The sequence below is a fragment of the Schistocerca cancellata genome, chromosome 8 (genome assembly GCF_023864275.1).
Source record: "Schistocerca cancellata isolate TAMUIC-IGC-003103 chromosome 8, iqSchCanc2.1, whole genome shotgun sequence".
In the NCBI taxonomy this organism is placed as follows: Eukaryota; Metazoa; Arthropoda; class Insecta; order Orthoptera; family Acrididae; genus Schistocerca; species Schistocerca cancellata.
The window spans coordinates 531594484-531616049 of record NC_064633.1 but is presented as its reverse complement, the minus strand read 5'-3'; the positions used below and the strand labels follow the sequence as shown (position 1 = coordinate 531616049).

Below are 21566 nucleotides of genomic sequence, written 5' to 3'. Positions count from 1 at the left end.
GGCGGGACATGCTTCTCAATACGGCGCGTCATCACCACGAGCAGGAACGCGTGCTGTGCATCGCCCACCCATGCTGGCCACTAGTTGGTAGGGAGTTTTTGTGGTAGGAGCGTTCCATTGCTCCACCTCCATTGATGACAACTGCTATATGGTTATTAACGCACGTGGACACGGTCAAATACGTTTCTCCAACGCATCCCATCTACATCTACACTCCTGGAAATGGAAAAAAGAACACATTGACACCGGTGTGTCAGACCCACCATACTTGATCCGGACACTGCGAGAGGGCTGTACAAGCAATGATCAGACGCACGGCACAGCGGACACACCAGGAACCGCGGTGTTGGCCGTCGAATGGCGCTAGCTGCGCAGCATTTGTGCACCGCCGCCGTCAGTGTCAGCCAGTTTGCCGTGGCATACGGAGCTCCATCGCAGTCTTTAACACTGGTAGCATGCCGCGACAGCGTGGACGTGAACCGTATGTGCAGTTGACGGACTTTGAGCGAGGGCGTATAGTGGGCATGCGGGAGGCCGGGTGGACGTACCGCCGAATTGCTCAACACGTGGGGCGTGAGGTCTCCACAGTAGATCGATGTTGTCGCCAGTGGTCGGCGGAAGGTGCACGTGCCCGTCGACCTGGGACCGGACCGCAGCGACGCACGGATGGACGCCAAGACAGTAGGATCCTACGCAGTGCCGTAGGGGACCGCACCGCCACTTCCCAGCAAATTAGGGACACTGTTGCTCCTGGGGTATCGGCGAGGACCATTCGCAACCGTCTCCATGAAGCTGGGCTACGGTCCCGCACACCGTTAGGCCGTCTTCCGCTCACGCCCCAACATCGTGCAGCCCGCCTCCAGTGGTGTCGCGACAGGCGTGAATGGAGGGACGAATGGAGACGTGTCGTCTTCAGCGATGAGAGTCGCTTCTGCCTTGGTGCCAATGATGGTCGTATGTGTGTTTGGCGCCGTGCAGGTGAGCTCCACAATCAGGACTGCATGCGACCGAGGCACACAGGGCCAACACCCGGCGTCATGGTGTGGGGAGCGATCTCCTACACTGGCCGTACACCACTGGTGATCGTCGAGGGGACACTGAATAGTGCACGGTACATCCAAACCGTCATCGAACCCATCGTTCTACCATTCCTAGACCGGCAAGGGAACTTGCTGTTCCAACAGGACAATGCACGTCCGCATGTATCCCGTGCCACCCAACGTGCTCTAGAAGGTGTAAGTCAACTACCCTGGCCAGCAAGATCTCCGGATCTGTCCCCCATTGAGCATGTTTGGGACTGGATGAAGCGTCGTCTCACGCGGTCTGCACGTCCAGCACGAACGCTGGTCCAACTGAGGCGCCAGGTGGAAATGGCATGGCAAGCCGTTCCACAGGACTACATCCAGCATCTCTACGATCGTCTCCATGGGAGAATAGCAGCCTGCATTGCTGCGAAAGGTGGATATACACTGTACTAGTGCCGACATTGTGCATGCTCTGTTGCCTGTGTCTATGTGCCTGTGGTTCTGTCAGTGTGATCATGTGATGTATCTGACCCCAGGAATGTGTCAATAAAGTTTCCCCTTCCTGGGACAATGAATTCACGGTGTTCTTATTTCAATTTCCAGGAGTGTACATCGATACTCTGCAGATCACACTTAAGTGCCTGGCAGAGGCTTCACCGAACCACCTTCACAATAATTATCTATTATTCCAATCTCGCACAGACCGCGGATAAAAACGAACGTCTGTATCTTTCCGTTAGAGCTCTGATTTCCTTTATTTAAATATGATGATCGTTTCTGCCTAAGTAGATCGGCTTCAACAAAATATTTTCGAATTCGGAGGAGAAATTTGGTGATGGAAATTTCGTGAGAAGCTTCCGCCGCAATGAAAGACGTCTTTGTTTCAGTGGTGTCCACCTGAAATCTTGTATCATGTCACTGACACACTCTCCCCTATTTCGCGATAGTACAAAACGTGGTCTTTGAACTTACTCGATGAACTCCGTTAATCATATCTGATAAGAATCCCAGACCGCGCAGCAGTACTCCAAGTGAAGACGGACAAGGGTAGTATAGGCAGTATCTTTAGTAGATCTGCTACATTTTCTAACTGTTCTGCCAATAAAACACAGTTTTTGGTTTGGTTTCCACACAACGTTTTCTGTGTCCTTTCCAATTTAAATTGTTCATAATTGTAATTCCTAGGTATTTAGTTGAACTTACAGCCTTTAGATTTGATTGATTTAAGATGTAACCGAATTTTAACAGTCCTCACACTTTTCATTATTGCTCATTTTCGCACCATTCACAAATCTTCTCTAAATTGCTTTGCAATTTGTTTTAATCTTCTGATGAGTTTACTAGACTATAAACGACAGCATAATCCGCAAACAACATAAGACGGCTGCTCAGATTGTCTCCTACATCGTTTATATAGATAAGGAATAGCAAACGGCCTATAACACAACGCCAGAAATCGCTTCTGTTTTACTAGATGACTTCCCGTAAATTACTACGAACTTTGGCCCTTCAGACAGGAAATCACGAAATCCAGTCACATAACTGAGGCGATATTCCATAATCACGCAATTTCACTACAAGCCGCTTATGTAGTATAGTGTTAAAAGCTTTCTGGAAATCTAGAAATGCGCAGTCAATTTGAAATCCCTTGTCGATGGCACTCAACATCTCATGCGAGTGAAGAGCTAGCTGTGTTTCACAGGAACGATGTTTTCTAAACCCATGTTGACTAGCTGTCAATTGACCATTGTCTTCATGGTAATTCATAATGTTAGAACGCAATGTATGTCCCAAAATCATGCTGCATATCGACTACCATCCTTGAATATTGGTGTAACCTGCTCGACTTTCCACACGTGATCCATGTTTCACTCGGTGGAACGGGCAGGCCAGTCTGTTCGCCGAATACCCTCTCGTTTGAAGATCTGCATCGTCAGTTTTCTGCTATATTAGCCTATATTGCCTCTCCATTTCGTACTATCCATTGCTATCTTCTTAATCTTGCTGTATGTGCTGTCGTCCATCACATCATCCAGAACCTGAAATCTCTTCCTCCTTTCCAAGTACCCCTCTAAAACTGTTCCTGTAACCCCTTCCTTCTTTCTTAATGTATGTCCACTCCAGCTTCTCTTCCTTCAAATTATTACATTCATTAATTGTCTTTGCGCTCCCATTCTCCTAGGTACCTTCTCATTACCTACTCCATCCAGCCAACTTATTCTTTCTATCCCCCGCCATGTCCATATCTCGAAAGCCTACAGCCTTGCTCTGTATGTCTTTCATACAGTAGCGCACTCCATACAAAACATTTCATTAGTCTTTTTCACACATCTTACTCCATATTGGCGCAGAAATATCTCCTCTTTCTAATTTATTTTTAATTAATTTTTTAAAGTAAACTCATCAATCAGTGGCTGTTAAATACTTCGTTCAAAACATACGACCGCAACCAGTTTCGAGTAAATTGGTTAATCCTCAGACGTCCATATAAGGTTTATTTTGTGGCTTTCCTGTTTACAGTAACATATTAGCAGTTTACTGTCGTGGCGAAAATTTCCTGTGTCGTTTCTCAGCGTTTGATCTCTGTGGCGAGGATGTACTAAACAGGGTGAAAATTATTTAAAACGACAAATTCTGGGAGACTGCATAGGACACCATACCAAACATTTTTCTCTAATGTCATAATTATCTGTAAGCATTTTTTTAATCTTATAGACCTGGAACAGTGTCAAATCCATCCTACATTTCCGTACTGTGCGTCGCGCGACTGCTACGGTCGCAGGTTCGAATCCTGCCTCGGGCATGGATGTGTGTGATGTCCTTAGGTTAGTTAGGTTTAAGTAGTTCTAAGTTCTAGGGGACTGATGACCTCAGAAGTTAAGTCCCATAGTGCTCAGCGCCTTTAGTTTTTGAAGCGCCTAGAACCGCTCGGCCACAACGGCCGGCACAGATGAAGCAACGTTAGCGATTGACCGTGGGAAGGGGGTGGGCTTCAACATCCATAAATCACATATTCTGAGTGAGTTTAATCCACCTGCCACGATTACTCGCGCTGATCAGTTGCAGTTCTTCGTGAATGTGTGGGATGTTGTTGCTGACTGTTTAACTGGGCCATATCTCCTACCTAGACCATAAAATGACAGGCACCATTACAATTTCCTCGCCAGAGTTGCTGGATGACGTGCCACTCGCTACAAGACAACGCATGTGGTTCTAGTGTGACGGGACGCCCGCATATTTACCTGTCCGTCGATTCTTGAACGGTCAGTTTCAAGAAAACGTGGACTAGTATAGGTGGTCCTATACCATGGCCTACTCGATCCTCTGATTTGACCCCTCTGGACGTTTTTTGTGTGGGAAGAGATGCGCAACCTTGTTTGCAAAATCCCTGTTTTCAGGTCTGGTTTCCCGGCTAGTAGCAGCAGCAGCAGCAGCAGTAGGAGACATTAAGCACACTCCTGCAATCTTGGACCGTGTTAGATAGCACATGACCCACAGGTGAAACCTCTGTTTATAAGTCAGTGGAGGCATTTTTGAGTTTCTGCTGTGACTAAAGTAATTGCGTTGTGGTAATTATCACGGTATAAGTGTATTTTTTATTTTTATAATTACGTATTTTATGATTTTGGTTGGGGTGGCTTTAAATATTGTGGGCTAGCATGTGACTCTTAATTAACTTATGGGCGATAACACTCGTACGGACATCGGCTGCCCCGAAGTACGTACGATATAGCATTTTTTTTTAAACACAACGCGCGACTCACCGCCTTCTAATAAATAGTTTGCGTGAGCGCTGCTATTTAGGAAAGAAAATAAGCGTATTATTACGCAAACTGTAATTATTAATATGGGTCTCAGGGGTACTAGTTATTCATGTACCAAATTACACAAAGATTGACTGATACATTGCGGAATATAATGCTTTTCAATATTTTTGTTCATTTATTTGCAAGGCAAAACTGGAGAGAATCTCGTCTGCCGTTGGGCGGCCAAAATGTAACATACAAAACTCACTCAGTATTCTAAATATTAATGAACGAAATCTATTTCACTCTTTTTAACTTTGAAATTAATGAAAGATCAAAATAAAGAAGTGTCTCGCATTTACATTTAATATTATGACATGATATTTTAATTAAATAATACAGTCAGCGTTATGGCCGACTAAATCCTTCTAGGGGAGATGAGCTCCCTGCACTGCGAAGTTCTGTAAAAACTTTGTTAATTATAATTAATGGTTGCAATCATAAGAGGTGACAACTAAGTCAATAATACACACTTTCTAATGACAAGTTCTATTATATTTTTCAAAATACAGATAAAACGTACGTTAATTATCAGACAACACTACAATGGCGGCCTACCGATAGACGAAACAAAACAGGAGAGCTGGTTCAATCAAAGCATTGTCTCTGATCTTCATGGCCTATGCTACACAGAGATTATACAAAAAAAACGGTGTTTTGTTAATCACATCGATATTTGTGTTTTGATAAAAATAACTTATGTTCTTTACTATTTGTTATACATCGCGCACACGCACACAGTCTTGAAATAATTTACAATTCACACGTCTCATAACAAAAACTTCCTTTCCCTTTCTCCAAATGTCCATTTATGTGACGTACCGTCACATAATGTTGTTGTCTTTTGGTAATAAATAATTAAAACTTGATTGTCTTATTTTTTGTCCTCACAAGAAAACACATTAGAAAAATTGTTTTCATTTTCCGTGAAATCTCCAAGAGTATGTTAGGTTAGCTAATTTTCAACCAGAGAAAACTCCCTCTGCCAGTATAAGAAACCTTCACAGGAAAATATGACATTAGGGAAAAATATTTGTTTCGGTGTGGTGTGCAACCTCCCAGGTGTGTCGGTTTAAGTGATTTTCACACAGTATGTTGCACAGAAATGCAAACTAAAAATTATACTTTTCTCTAGCACTGTCGAAAACACATTTTATGTAGAGTCGGACATATGTCTCAATACTCCAATTGACTGCAGTTGATGTATGTGGAACAGAGTAGTTAATAGAGGGTGATTGCTGTTTTAACTTTCAGGAAGGAACCGCCTGTATTTTCAACAGCCACGTTATAATCAGAACCCATTCCGCCTGACTGTAATAGCTCGTCAGTGGAATTTTGCTGCGTTCGCCTAATGGGTCGCACAAAACGTCATCAGTCCCTATCAGCTGACACGGCAGTACTGGGTTAGTTGACCGCCGCCTCATGCATATTCAAACGCAGCTCTACGGACTCAGCAGCGCGCTGCATTGTCTCGCTGCCGTACTGGTCACGCTTCCGGTTGTAGCCACCTTACACTTAAGTCACTAAAGTACGCGTAGGATGAGTCTGTTACTAGTGACGATGACTAATCTAGTGAGTAATTAAATAAATTGAGATCACATGGAGGGCTGCCATATGATTAAGATTCATGTTATTTGGATGAATTAATCATACCAATCATATATTTACGCACCTTGTTCCACAAGGAACACCTCCTGCATTAATATCATTTATAGTATTAATTGAAACAATTAGAAAGGTCATTCGACCAGGTACACTAGCAGTACGACTAGCAGCAAATATAATTGCAGGACACTTACTATTAACATTGCTAGGAAATACAGGACCATCTATAGCAATAAACTTAATTTCACTATTAATTATTGGACAAATACTTCTACTAGTCCTAGAATCAGCAGTAGCAATAATTCAAGCTTATGTTTTCTCAATTTTAAGAACTTTATATTCTAGAGAAGTATACTAAACCTATGTTAACAACTCACTCAGATCACCCATTCCACTTAGTAGATTACAGACCTTGACCATTAACAGGAGCAATTGGAGCAATAGTTCTAGTATCAGGATTAGCAAAATGATTTCACCTATTTAATATTAACTTATTTATAATCGGATTCGGAATTACCCTATTAACTATAATTCAATGATGACGAGATGTAGTACGAGAAGGGACATACCAAGGGCTACATATGGGATTTGTATCAATTGGATTACGATGAGGAATAATTTTATTTATTGCATCAGAAGTACTATTCTTTGTTTCATTTTTCTGAGCATTCTTTAGAAGAAGACTAGCACCTACTATTGAACTAGGAATACTATGACCTCCAATAGGAATTCAACCTTTTAATCCTATACAAATTCCATTACTTAATACAGCTATTCTTCTGGCATCAGGAGTAACAGTAACATGAGCACATCATAGTTTAATAGAATCTAATCATACTCAAGCATTACAAGGACTATTCTTCACAGTATTACTAGGACTATATTTCACTATACTTCAAGCATATGAATATTGAGAAGCACCTTTCACCATTGCAGACGCAGTTTATGGATCAACATTCTTTGTTGCAACAGGATTTCATGGTCTACATGTAATTATTGGAACAATTTTCTTATCAACATGTCTACTTCGATATTCAATAAACCAATTCTCACCAAGACACCACTTTGGATTTGAAGCAGCAGCATGATACTGACACTTTGTAGACGTAGTATGATTATTCCTATACATCTCTATTTATTGATGAGGTAGATAACTGTTTTTATAGTATAAATAGTACATTTGACTTCCAATCAGAAAGCTTGATATAAATCAAGAAAAACAATCCTAATTCTATCTACAAGAATTTTTATTAGATTTATTATCCCAATAATTGTTATAATCCTTGCAACAACATTATCAAAAAAATTAATGACCCAATGGCAAAAATCACAAGTAGTATTTTTTTGTAATCTGTCCAACACATTTGATCCTGTAGACAACATTTTTCCACACAAGCAACTCATAATTTGCCCCCCTTACCCTGTGTGTCACCCGACATCTAAAAGTCAATTTTTACTGCTATTTGGGATACACAGTGAACACACATCCTGCTCTCTCAGCTTAACGCCCCAAGTGGCCGCTACTATATTATGATCATCGTAAGAATAAACTTGATGTAAACATTACACCTAGTACTCTTCCGCGTTTGCTTGAATCTCATTGCATTTCGATCCACGTGTAGCAGAAGCCAAACCGTCTCCAGTACAGTCAAGTACGATCGTAAGGATGATGTGTTACACGTGCATAGACCTGAGCGATAACGCGAGACAACAGAAATAGCGGCGCATTAATCTCGGACAGCACAGGCCAGCCAACTGTCCGAGTAACCTTCAGTGGTGTGAGCAGTTGCAGTTCAGAGATAAAAAGTGACGAGCAAAGCAACAATATAGCTTCGAATGTCATTTAATTTTTAAAGAGAATGAAATAATATTCGGAGAAACTCCAGCACTACCGCGGGATTCTTAGGTGACCAGACGGAAGGCATAAAATGCACTCGTTCTCACCTGACATGGTATTCTATTTGCAACCAAGACTGATGAAAATTCCTAACTTAAACACAGGGTAATTTTTCTAAGGTTCAAAATGGTTCAAATGGCTCTGAGCACTATGGGACTTAACATCTATGGTCATCAGTCCCCTAGAACATAGAACTAGTTAAACCTAACTAACCTAAGGACATCACACAACGCCCAGCCATCACGAGGCAGAGAAAATCCCTGACCCCACCGGGAATCAAACCCGGGAACCCGAGCGTGGGAAGCGAGAACGCTACCGCACGACCACGAGCTGCGGGCTTTTTCTAAGGAAGCAATTATGATGCAAAAAGCATATTGCAGGCATTTCACCGTATTGATGAATACTGAATTCATTATTAATTACAGTCAGTCTTCTGTAATCTCTCGGATCCTTCCTTATCCGAATCCGAGAAATATATTTCACGTCTGGAACTGTTGATAACGAGTCGATCAACAACAGAAGCCACGAAGCTACCCAGACGCCGCATTTTCCGCTCTTCTTTGATGACGTACCGTTTTATATCCAGCCATCGTTCGGCAGTGACATGTGAAGAAGCTGCGTGCGTTAGTTCCAGTACGTCTGGCAGCTTAACAGCCTTGTGATTACTCGTGACAAATCCCTTACCTTGGCTCAAGATCAGTTCTGTTAGGTTCACATAGTAATGCTACAGTGGCAAATGTAAGAAATGCAGCATTTATATCGCCTGCTCGATGCCGTGAAATAGATTGTTTTTCGTGTTTCTATGACACTTTTCATTCTGGTTCGTGTGAGATTACATCTCTGATGTAAAACAATGGACATAGTCCAAATAAGAGTATTTGGTTTTTAATTTTGGTCTCAAAAATGAAACTTACATGTTTTCTTAACTTAAGCAATCTTTGATAACAATCTGTCATAAAAATATCGATAATTATGAATTTACATTTGAAATGAAAAGAGGAGTTTCACTTGCAATATGTAATTAGAAACAAGAAGACGTGCATTATTCATAAAAATGATTACGAATTTTACAATTACGAGATGTAGGTATTACAAATGGAAAGAAAATAAATGACTAACTTGAGACTTAATCCAGAGATCCGTGAACTGCACCGGATTATGAATCGACTACGCTACCAATTGCACCATATATCCAATGTGCTTTTGTATCTCAACTGTATTAAATAAAGTCCCTCTAAAAACTTCAAAGCCGATTTTTTTTCTGTAAATTTATGAAAAACATTCAGAACAACCTATTTCTCGTCACTTTTTAACAATGTTCCACATGCGCGTTTCACTACGGAGCAGAAAGCAGTCTCAGCCATTTTCATACTGCGTACTATCAGCGTGACAATCGGAGCACAACAGTATAAAGATTGTGACTGTACACGATTTTTTAAATAAAAACTACGTAGTTCAAGCATGATTAAGGATAGCGTTGATAGCTGTCAATACATTACAATATCTTAAAGTTTCATTTAACGCAACTAAGTAATAAAGATATCTAATACATCAGTAGGACTACTTCCAAGAGCGTAATAACACAATGTATGTGTGCTACGGCTTCTGATCAGTCATGGCATTCGTGTTTGTTTACATCAGATTTATTGTTATGATGAGCAGAGTATAACTGTGATACGTTCCGCAGAGAGATTTTACAGCCGTGGCGCGTCGGGCGCCCAAAGCGGTAGCTTTTGTCGCTTGGTCTTTAAACCGGATCTGAGAGCATGACGCTAGGTATAATAGACAGCCAACCAGTTGCAATAATTGGGGTTTTCACATAACCTTCACCATGGTTTCGACGGATTTAAACCCGTCTTCCTCAAAAGGACAAACTTCGCATTAGAAAGCAGTCAGCAAAGCTGTCTCCATGTGACATGTATCGGCAGCTGTCTGTATGTCCATATATAAAAATTAAGGCCCCTTAACAATGGCTTGTCACATCAGTAAAACCAATCTTTTAAAATAACAGACCATGCTAGTATCTTCATGCGGACTTCAGCACCTTTAGCATTTATTGCAACTGGTTGGGTGTCTATTATATCTGCTGTTCTGTAACCGTTCTTGTAGTGCAGCCATTGTTCAAAACATTCGTCGTGACACTGTTTCAAAAAGTATTACCGCTTCTGGAGCTATATCTGTTACAAACAACTGATTTAAATCATAATTAACAAAAACAAAAATAACCCAAAAAGTTGTGCTAAATAATTCAAACAATTCACTGACATGAGAGAAATAACGAGTGGAGTGCAACGGAACACAATCGTGAACGTATGCGTATTCCCCATATAAGCGAATAACTTTCCCATTAAGATACATACCGCTGTTTCGGTATATTCTGTAGATCCCGAATACGTTATAATTAATCCAGTCACAGAAAATAATTAATAACGATTCTCAAAGAATTAAAAGCCATTATCTGCAAATAGACTCCATCTTATTTTGGGAAAAGCACGCGAAATTCATCTCTGTTCAACGAGTAGTATATTGCCAACAATTAAAGTAATGCATGAGCTGGAATTGCTAACTAGAGTAGAATATTCCAAATTATTGGGTGAATACTTGAAAATTTGAGATGTAAAGAAAGTGTTACTGTGTTTCTGAAACGGGTAAGTTCAGCAACTTTACAGGCACTTTACTGCAGTTTTTAAAATAAAAAATTTAGTAAATTAAGTATTTGTTCCCTCTTTAAGGACTTAGAACATAGTTTTCTGAAGTACTGAAAAGAATCCCTTAAATTTCAGTAGCACGATAAATAATACAAATTTAAAGATTGTCGATTCAAATAAATACCGAGGGATTACAATTACGAACAGTTCGAATTGGAACCATTGGATAGAAAACGTTCTGGGGAACGCGAACCAAAGATTGAATTTTATTTTCAGAACTCTTAGAACAAGCGGCGAACCTTACTGTAAAGTCTGCCCACGATGCGCTTGTCCGTTCTCTGCCAGAGTATTTGTCTGCGGCATAAGATCCTTAACAAAACGGTTTGGCAGAGGGCATCGAAAAGCTCGTAGGAAATAGCGGAGAGTGTCGCGGATGTGATGCGCCAGTTGGTGTGGCCATTGTTGAAACAAAGGCGCTTTTCGTTGCGGCGAGATCTTTTCACAAAATTTCAGTCACCATGTTTCCCCTCCGAATGCGGAAATACTTCGCTGACTTCCATCCACGTAGGGTAAAATGACCATCGTGATAAAATAAATCAGAGCTCGCACGGAAATACTTACGTGTTCATTTTTCCCACGTACTAATCGAGCGTGGAAGCGTCGAGAAACGGTCTGTGAACCCTCTGCCGAGCAGCTGTATTGAACTGCCAAAAAGGAAAAATAAAATGAAAAAAAATAAAAAAATAAAAAAAGTGCAAATGGCTCCGAGCACTATGGGACTTAACTTCTCTGAGATCATCAGTCCCCTAGAACTTAGAACTACTTAAACCTAACTAACCTAAGGACGTCACACACATCCATGCCCGAGGCAGGATTCGAACCTGCGACCGTAGCGGTCACGCGGTTCCAAACTGAAGCGCTTAGAACCGCACGGCCACACCGGCCGGCTGTAAATTGCAGAGCATAAATGTGGACGTAGATGTAGCTGTATAACATCATTTAAAAGGAAAGTAGTGATTGCACAAAAGCGCGAACTAAAAGTAAGAGTGGTTTTAATCATTACCAAGAAAAAATATAATTACGTGATTAATTTTTCGATTGTTTACGGGTCCGAGACTGTAGCCAGATTACACGCGAAATGACGGCGCCATAGAGTAGCGAAAAAATAGTCCAGTCCTTTGATAAAAGTGCGATCTAGTACGGTATTTCGTTTCTGCTTCTGTAATATTTATATGATTAGCGTGTTGTCATACCCAAAAATAAATAGTTTTGTCATGACGTGTACTCTGACTAGTTCCACGCCCTACGACGAAAATTATACAAATTATCAACTAACTGTATTCTCTAATTTGTGTTTCAAGAATACTGTCACGTATTTCTCCACTATTCGAACCGCCTTCGGCCATACTAACCAACAGCAAGAACGTCTCAGACGCTAAAATACGAAGTAAAAGAGCCTTTGAAAGCTTCAAGTATTTACGGAATAAACATGATCTTAGCTATCATACAGATTGAAAGTAATCTTTGACACTGATATTTTAACGATAAACTGAAACTTCTGTCATGGGTACACAGAGTATTTAATGATGGGCAACCAGACAACTTTGAGAACGATTACCATAAGGCAAAGGACGTATTTAAAGTTGAAGACAGTGTGCTAATAGAAGCAAATAACTGCATTCGTGACATTTAGTTTCCGTTGTGTTCACTGTCTACATATTTTCAGAAGTGTGTGGATAACATGTAAAATGATGGAAAAATATGACAGGTCCGAGAAAAATTTATATAAGTTAACTCTGGCACGAAGCACTAAGCCCAGTTAACGAAGAGGGGAACACTTTTTTGCGAGAGAAACTGGAATGGCCACCTATACGTCAGCGCAGAGGTACCTCTGCAGTGAGTTGGTCACCAAATGTCAAAAACAATAGACGATTTTGTTAAGGTCATCCTGTATTATTGATGGTTACAAAACCTGACATAATTATTTAATGTGCCGATGAAGGGCTAAAAAGTTCAAAATACTAGAAAGTTAACCTAGACACTCTGCTTTAACATATCTGGAGTCTACATCTACACATATACTCTGGAAGGCACCTTACTGCGTGTGGTGGAATGGATGGGGTCACTGCAAAAAGTGGCAGTATTATTAGTATTATTACTCACAAAACGTGTCTGTTTCAGTATTACAAAGATTACTGAAACTTAATTACAAAATAGCTAACATGGCTCTGAGCACTATGGGACTTAACATCTGAGGTCATCAGTTCCCTAGAACTTAGAACTACCTAAACCTAGCTAAGCTAATGACAGCACACACACCCATGCCCGAGGCAGGATTCGAACCTGCGACCATAGCGGACGCGCGGTTCCAGACTAAAGCGCCTAGAACCACTCGGTCACAACGGCCGGCCCTTAATTTCACTTCAGTAAATAAAACAATGACGACGCAGTTGCAATGAAACATGTTTAAGGCATGAAAAATACGCCGAATAACTATCTTCTGCATCTACATCTACATTTATACTCCGCAAGCCACCCAACGGTGTGTGGCGGAGGGCACTTTACGTGCCACTGTCATTACCTCCCTTTCCTGTTCCAGTCGCGTATGTTTCGCGGGAAGAACGACTGTCTGAAAGCCTCCGTGCGCGCTCGAATCCCTCTAATTTTACATTCGTGATCTCCTCGGGAGGTATAAGTAGGGGGAAGCAATATATTCGATACCTCATCCAGAAACGCACTCTCTCGAAACCTGGCGAGCAAGCTACGCCGCGATGCAGAGCGCCTCTCTTGCAGAGTCTGCCACTTGAGTTTGCTAAACATCTCCGTAACGCTATCATGCTTACCAAATGACCCTGTGACGAAACGCGCCGCTCTTCTTTGGATCTTCTCTATCTCCTCCGTCAACCAGACCAGGTACGGATCCCACACTGATGAGCAATACTCAAGTATAGGTCGAACGAGTGTTTTGTAAGCCACCTCCTTTGTTGATGGACTACATTTTCTAAGGACTCTCCCAATGAATCTCAACCTGGTACCCGCCTTACCAACAATTAATTTTATATGATCATTCCACTTCAAATCGTTCCGCACGCATACTCCCAGATATTTTACAGAAGTAACTGCTACCAGTGTTTGTTCCGCTATCATGTAATCATACAATAAAGGATCCTTATTTCTATGTATTCGCAATACATTGCATTTGTCTATGTTAAGGGTCAGTTGCCACTCCCTGCACCAAGTGCCTATACGCTGCAGATCTTCCTGCATTGCGCTACAATTTTCTAATGCTGCAACTTCTCTGTATACTACAGCATCATCCGCGAAAAGCCGCATGGAACTTCCGACACTGTCTACTAGGTCATTTATATATATTGTGAAAAGTAATGGTCCCATAACACTCCCCTGTGGCACGCCAGAGGTTACTTCCACGTCTGTAGACGTCTCTCCATTGAGAATAACATGCTGTGTTCTGTTTGCTGAAAACTCTTCAGTCCAGCCACACAGCTGGTCTGATATTCCGTAGGCTCGTACTTTGTTTATCAGGCGACAGTGCGGAACTGTATCGAACGCCTTCCGGAAGTCAAGGAAAATAGCATATACCTGGGAGACTGTATCTAATATTTTCTGGGTCTCGTGAACAAATACAGCGAGTTGGGTCTCACACGATCGCTGTTTCCGGAATCCATGTTGATTCCTACGGAGTATATTCTGGGTTTCCAAAAACGACATGATACTCGAGCAAAAAACATGTTCTAAAATTCCGCGCTTTGTGTTGGACAGTGTTTTTTGTATATGACGACGTTTACCAATACACACATTTTATCCTGGCTGTTTAAAGTCGTCTGTAATTAACACCTTCTCTTGAGAGTTTGACCATGCTTTGGAAAATAAATTTAATGTCAGAAGGTCTCCATAACCTCATTTTGCTGTAGTGTTAAAAAGCACGGAAATTGAGCGGTTATTGGTAGTACCACCCATGGTGAGGTGTGTATCAAAGTTATGAGGAATACTTCTAGTATAAATCCTGGTCTGTATGCAGAAGTGTATGTGGCGTAGAAGGCAGCATGTTCTCTCAGTATTCCTCTGGCAGCACAGCACGGGAAAACAATACGGGGTTGTCGGTACCGACAACTATCACTGAACAATTGGTACCGAATTAGTGATCTTCTCGTTAGCTCCAGGTAGCGTAATCATATTCTACAACATATTCCAATACATCATGGCTTCGTAATATACCACAGTGTGGTTTGGATAACGTGCGCCATTAGGAAAATACTGGTTACAATCTTGCTGTTGTGTACTGCTAGGGAGACTGTGGCCCATTGTTTTTGTAGGAAGGAGCCAGCCAGCACAAAAACCAGGCGTCAGTTCTCACTTGGCACCGTTGCTGCCCCGGTTTCTTACGTGCCCGGCTTAAAATCGTCTCGTGGCGTCCTGCAAACACTGTCCAACACAAAGCGCGGAAACGAGGTGGCAAGCATAGCATACGTCACACGTAACTATGAGACAGAACGAGCAGCACCTACAGGCGTACGTAAATCGAACAACCCTCGCTCGCCTCCCACAAGTTACTACATTACTGGCCCTTAAAATTGCTACACCAAGAAGAAATGCAGATGATAAACGGGTATTCATTGGACAACTATATTATACTGGAACTGACATGTGATTACATTTTCACGCAATTTGGGTGCATAGATCCTGAGAAACCAGTACCCAGAACAACCACCTCTGGCCGTAATAACGGCCTCGATATGTCTGGGCATTGAGTCAAACAGAGCTTGGATGGCGTGTACAGGTACAGCTGCCCACACAGCTTCAACACGATACCACAAATCGTCAAGAGTAGTGACTGGCGTATTGTGACGAGCCAGTTGCTCGGCCACCATTGACCAGACGTTTTCAATTGGTGAGCGATCTGGAGAATGTGCTGGCCAGGGCAGCAGTCTAACATTTTCTGTATCCAGGAAGGTCCGTACAGAACCTGCAACATGCGGTCGTGCATTATCCTGCTGAAATGTAGGGTTTCGCATGGATCGAATGAAGTGTAGAGCCATGGGTCGTAACACATCTGAAATGTAACGTCCAGTATTCAAAGTGCCGTCAATGCGAACAAGATGTGACCGAGACGTGTAACCAGTGGCACCCCATACCATCACGCCGGGTAATACGCCAGTATAGCGATGACGAATACAGCTTCCAATGTGCGTTCACCGCGATGTCGCCAAACACGAATGCGACCATCGTTATACTGTAAACAGAACCTGGATTCATCCGAAACAATGACGTTTTGCCATTCGTGCACGCAGGTTCGTCGTTGAATACGGCCTCGCAGGCGCTCCAGTCTGTGATGCAGCGTCAAGGGTAACCGCAGCCGTGGTCACCGAGGTGATAGTCCAAGCTGCTGCAAACGTCGTCGAACTGTTCGTGCAGATGGTTGTTGTCTCACAAACGTCCCTATCTGTTGACGTAGGGATCGAGACGTGGCTGCACGATCCGTTACAGCCATGCGAATAAGAAGCCTGTCATCTCGACTGCTAGTGACACGAGGCCGTTGTGATCCATCACGGCGTTCCGTATCACCCTCCTGAACCCACCGATTCCATATTCTGCTAACAGTCATTGGATCTCGACCAACGCGAGCAGCAATGTCGCGATACGATAAACCGCAATCACGGTAGGCTAGAGTCCGACCTTTATCAAAGTCGGAAACGCATTTCTCCTCCTTACACGAGGCATCACAACAACGTTTCACTAGGCAACGCCGGTCAACTGCTGTTTGTGTATGAGAAATCGGTTGGAAACTTTCGTCATGTCAGCACGTTGTAGGTGTCGCCACCGGCGCCAGCCTTGTGTGAATGCTCTGAAAAGCTAATCATTTACATATCACAGCATCTTCTTCCTGTCGGTTAAATTTCGCGTCTGTAGCACGTCATCTTCGTGGTGCAGCAATTTTAATGGCCAGTAAGTGTACTTAGAAGAAGAGCAAACAACAACATTAGGGATGTTTATTTAGCCTAAAAAAAATCAGTCTGTAAACACACCATTGCCTGAACAACTGTGAGTTTATCTTCAGAAACTTCCCGGACTCGTTACTGAGTTGACTTGTTAGTTGTATAACAGTAACGACACTTCTTCACAGTTCAATTTTTTCTAGAATAAATTGCATCCTCGCTATCTATCCAGAGACGGTCGTGGTTACATTTCATTACAGCGATAAACTGGTTTGTCCTAGTGGAAAATAAAGTGTTTACATTTGTGTGCCGTGCGGACTACGGTGCTTTAAATTACTACTCTTCTCTCTGTAGCGCCAAACTCCTTGTTTGAGACCAGCTAATTATTACATGGGGATGACAAATAGTCTCCACCTTCCTGTCTAGCGATCAGATACGGGTTTTCGGAGTGCAATGAACTATCGACAGAGCTCCAAAAATTACACTTCCAGCTGCATAGCAGGTTAGAGCTAGGCTGGATACTCATATTTAAAGTACAATTAAATAATGACTTTAATATTCAGAGAGACAGATTATATACACAGATAAAATTGTATCGTCAGTCATCAATGGTGTAAGGAAGGCAGATAGAGGAAAAGTGCGTTCCGTATCATCTGCGCTAGGTAGACAACAAGACCCAACCTCCTTCAACAAAAGAGCGCAAAATATCATCACACGTTTTGGGCTCAACAGAAATATGTAAGAGAGCTACATAATTTTTCTGAGTTGTCCCTTGCTATCGGCCAACGTGGAAGTGCCTCGTGTTTTGGTGCCGTTTCGGAAAACTACATTTCGCTTTACAGATTCACATGAGCGTAGTTGTGGGCGGTTAACTGAAACCGCTAATTTCACACTGGAATGCCAAGGAAGGAATTTAAACAAGGTAAATACGCCTTTATTCCAATACATGCGGTGAGTGACATAAATAGTGTTCAACGAATTCCAAAATTATATTTGAAAACAAGCTGCGGCAAGCTGTCGTAAGGATCACTTACCATTTGGGAGAGTGGGAGGGGGAGGCGATTTTCAAATCGTTAGTAGAGTCAAATGAGCGTGCCACTGTATTTCGAAAAGTGATTACTTAGTAACGGGCGTGAGAGAGCGTTAGAGTTCAGTGGTAGATTAAGTGTAAAACAGTCGCGTTTAAACTTTTTACCTCAACAGTTTCTGGGGGAATCCGTCTCCTTGCTAATTCCCTATCATCTTACAACCCCCTTACGTATCGCCCCCGATCCGAAAGAGCAAAGCACAATCTAGAATTCTGAGCCTGATGCACGAAGTAGAGGGTCTGCCAGAGCTATGAACCTTTTAGAAAGATAGAAATTGTGTATCAGCCATCAGTAAACAAATTTTTGCGGGTAGTAATCATACCAGCTGAGCTATCCAAACAGCACTTGCGACCCGACCTCGTATTCTACATTCTGATAGTACGTCACTCCTTTCCAAACATAAAAATACTGTCGTGCGTATCCTGATGGATGATTGTTCCCGGAAGACAGGCTTAGGGACAGATTGTTGTCAGAATGAACGTTCCAATCTGCAGCGGAATGTGCGCTCTTGTGTAACATCCAGAGAGATTAAAACTGCGTGTCCGAGATATTCCTCCGTTGTGATTCACATCAGCGCTCGCTCTGGGGCTGAGTAAAACATCCAATCCGATACAGCTACTAGTACCTTCCGACAGTTTGCTTTCCAAGACGACAGATATTATTCCTGGATACGTCACGTGAATACACCCAACAGAGAGTCGTCATTGATTTTACGTGTCGTGTCTTCTCAAGCTTTTATTCCGAACGAGGAGAATCTGGGTCGAACATAAGGTTTTCTTACGGAACCATGGAAGTGATTTCAGAAAACTTGAGATCGCATACTTAGTGTTTTAAGGATGGGTGGTTGTGTAAAGTAGTCTGCTACTACGTTGAAGCGCCTAAGAGACTGGTATAGGCATGAGTATTCAAACACAGATATACGTAAACAGGCAGAATACGGCGATGCGGTCGGCAACGCCTATATGAGACAAGAAGGGTCTGGCGTAGTTGTTAGATCGGTTACTGCTGCTACAGTGGTAGGTTATCAAGATATCAGTGGGTCTGAACGTGGTGTTATAGTCGACTCATGAGCTGTGGAACACAGCATCTCCGAGGTAGCTATGAAGTGGGGATTTTCCCATACGACCATTTCACGAGTGTGCTGTGAATATCAGGAATCCGATGAAACAAGGGATCTCAGACATCGCTGCGACCGGAAAAAGATCCTGCAAGAAAGGGATTAACGACGACTGAAGAGAATCGTTCAACGTGACAGAAGTGTAACCCTTATACAAATTGCTGCAGATTTCAATGCTGGGCCGTCAACAAGTGTCAGCGTGCGAACCATTCAACGAAACATCATCGATATGGGCTTTCGGAGCTTAAGGCCCACTCGTGTAACCTTGATGACCGCACGACACAGAGCTTTACGCCTCGCCTGGGCCCGTCAGTAGCGACATTGGACTGTTGATGACTGTAAACATGTTGCCTGGTCGGACGAGTCTCGTTTCAAATGGTATTGAGCGGGTGGACACGTACGGGTAGGGAGACAACTTCATGAATCCATGGACCATGCATGTAAGCAGGGGACTATTCAAGTTGTTGAAGGATTGTAACGGTGTGGGGCATGTGCAGTTGGCGTGATATGGGACCTCTGATACGTGTAGATACGACTGTGACAGGTGACACGTGCGTAAACATCCTGTCTGATCACCTGCATCCATTCATGTCAACTGCGCATTCCGACAGACTTTGGCAATTCCAGCAGGACAATGCGACATCTCACACGTCCAGAATTGCTGCAGAGTGACTCTAGAAACACTCTGCTGACTTCAAACGCCGGCCGGTGTGGCCGTGCGGTTCTAAGCGCTTCAGTTTGGAACCGCGTGACCGCTACGGTCGCAGATTCGAATCCTGCCTCGGGCATGGATGTGTGTGATGTCCTTAGGTTAGTTAGGTTTAAGTAGTTCTAAGTTCTAGGGGACTGATGACCTAAGACGTTGAGTCCCATAGTGCTCAGAGCCATTTGAACCATTTTTGACTTTAAACACTTCCGCTGGCCAACAAACTCCTCACACATGTGCATATCTGGGATGCCTTGCAAGGTGCTGTTCAGAAGAGATCTCCACTCTCTCGTACTCTTACGGATTTATGGACAGTCCTGGGCCAATTCCCTCCAGCACTACTTCAGGCATTAGTCGACTCCATGCCACGTCGTGTTGCGGCTCTTCTGCGTGATCGCGGGAATCCTACACTATATTTGGCAGGTGTACCAGTTTCTTTGGCTCTTCCGTGCATGCCTATTGGGGGCAAATATGTAATCATAATGCCACAGGGGTAGCTCAAGATCTTGAAGACAAATGTCATCCGTGAACGAGCATTGTCCTGTTAAAAAATGGCACGGCTGTACCGTTGAATGAGAGGTTGCACATGCGGACACAAGATGTCCGTGACGTACCGTTGTGCCGTCAGAGTTCCCCCAGTCGTGACCTGAACTCGTATTCGATGGCTTTCCACAGCATGAAGCGAAGAATAACATCGCTGTACCTCCGCAAAACATTGGAAAAATGGGGCGTACCCCCATGTCCGCGCCATACTTGCGACGGTGGTCAGCAAGGGTAGAGCAGAACCGCGATTCATCGCTGAATACAATGTGACGTGTTTCATCGTTAGTTCATGCTTCCCGGTCACGGCACCGCTCCAAACGCTGCCAAATGTTACGATTTTAACGACTGCCTATGCATGGTGCGCTGTTTCTCTTGTCCGGCTCCTTCAGTTATCTGATTAACGATGTAGGATGACACAGAATGCTGTAAAGTGTCCATCACTTGTTGCCGGTCGTAGGCGTAGATGTGAAGGTGTTACAGTGTGTTTGATGCACAATACGGCGATCTTCCCTTGTGGCCGTGAGATGTGCTGGATCGGAACCTTGACGGTGAGCATGCCTGCCCTCCCGTTCCCATATAAGGTGACGAGTAGGTAACTTGTCGAAACGTTGCCGCAGAACGACGTCTTAGTTCTCCTAATGACCCGAGAAGACTTCATCATCAAAATTCGCCGAGAAAGGCTGCATTCCCATACAGACTCACATGATTTGACAGTCAGTAGCTGCATGAATAATTATTCCAAATGATTCGCTGATTAATGAGAATTTCATAACATCAACTGCAGTGGGTATAGATAAATTACTCAGTTGCGAAATATGAAAATTTGATCCCGGATTTCCACCTTATCGCGAACCCTCGCCTTAATCGTTTCGGTTATCCGTGCACGCTCCCTGGCCCGATCCAGACCTCCGTATGTCACTGTCCACTCCTTTACATTGTAATTTTATGTACGTCTCTTTTTTAGCTCCTTACATTTTTTCATTCCTGCTCAGAGAGACTGACACTACCACAATGAATGGAGATCATTTTTGCAGTGGTATTCTCCTTCAGGACTTGTAACGCTTACATCCGATTTACTATCATAAGATGAGAGATGGCATACGACGATAAAAATTGTCTTGATTCTTTGTGGTAGTGTTGTTGTGACAAGGCAAAACTACTGTCCTCCGGCCACAAC

General features: G+C 43.0%; 1 protein-coding gene across 1 annotated transcript in view; it reads left to right on the top strand.

The window, feature by feature from the left end:
- LOC126095669 (uncharacterized MFS-type transporter C09D4.1-like) overlaps positions 1-21566 on the top strand; it is a 570358-nt gene that overhangs the window by 327335 nt on the left and 221457 nt on the right. The window lies entirely within an intron of this gene.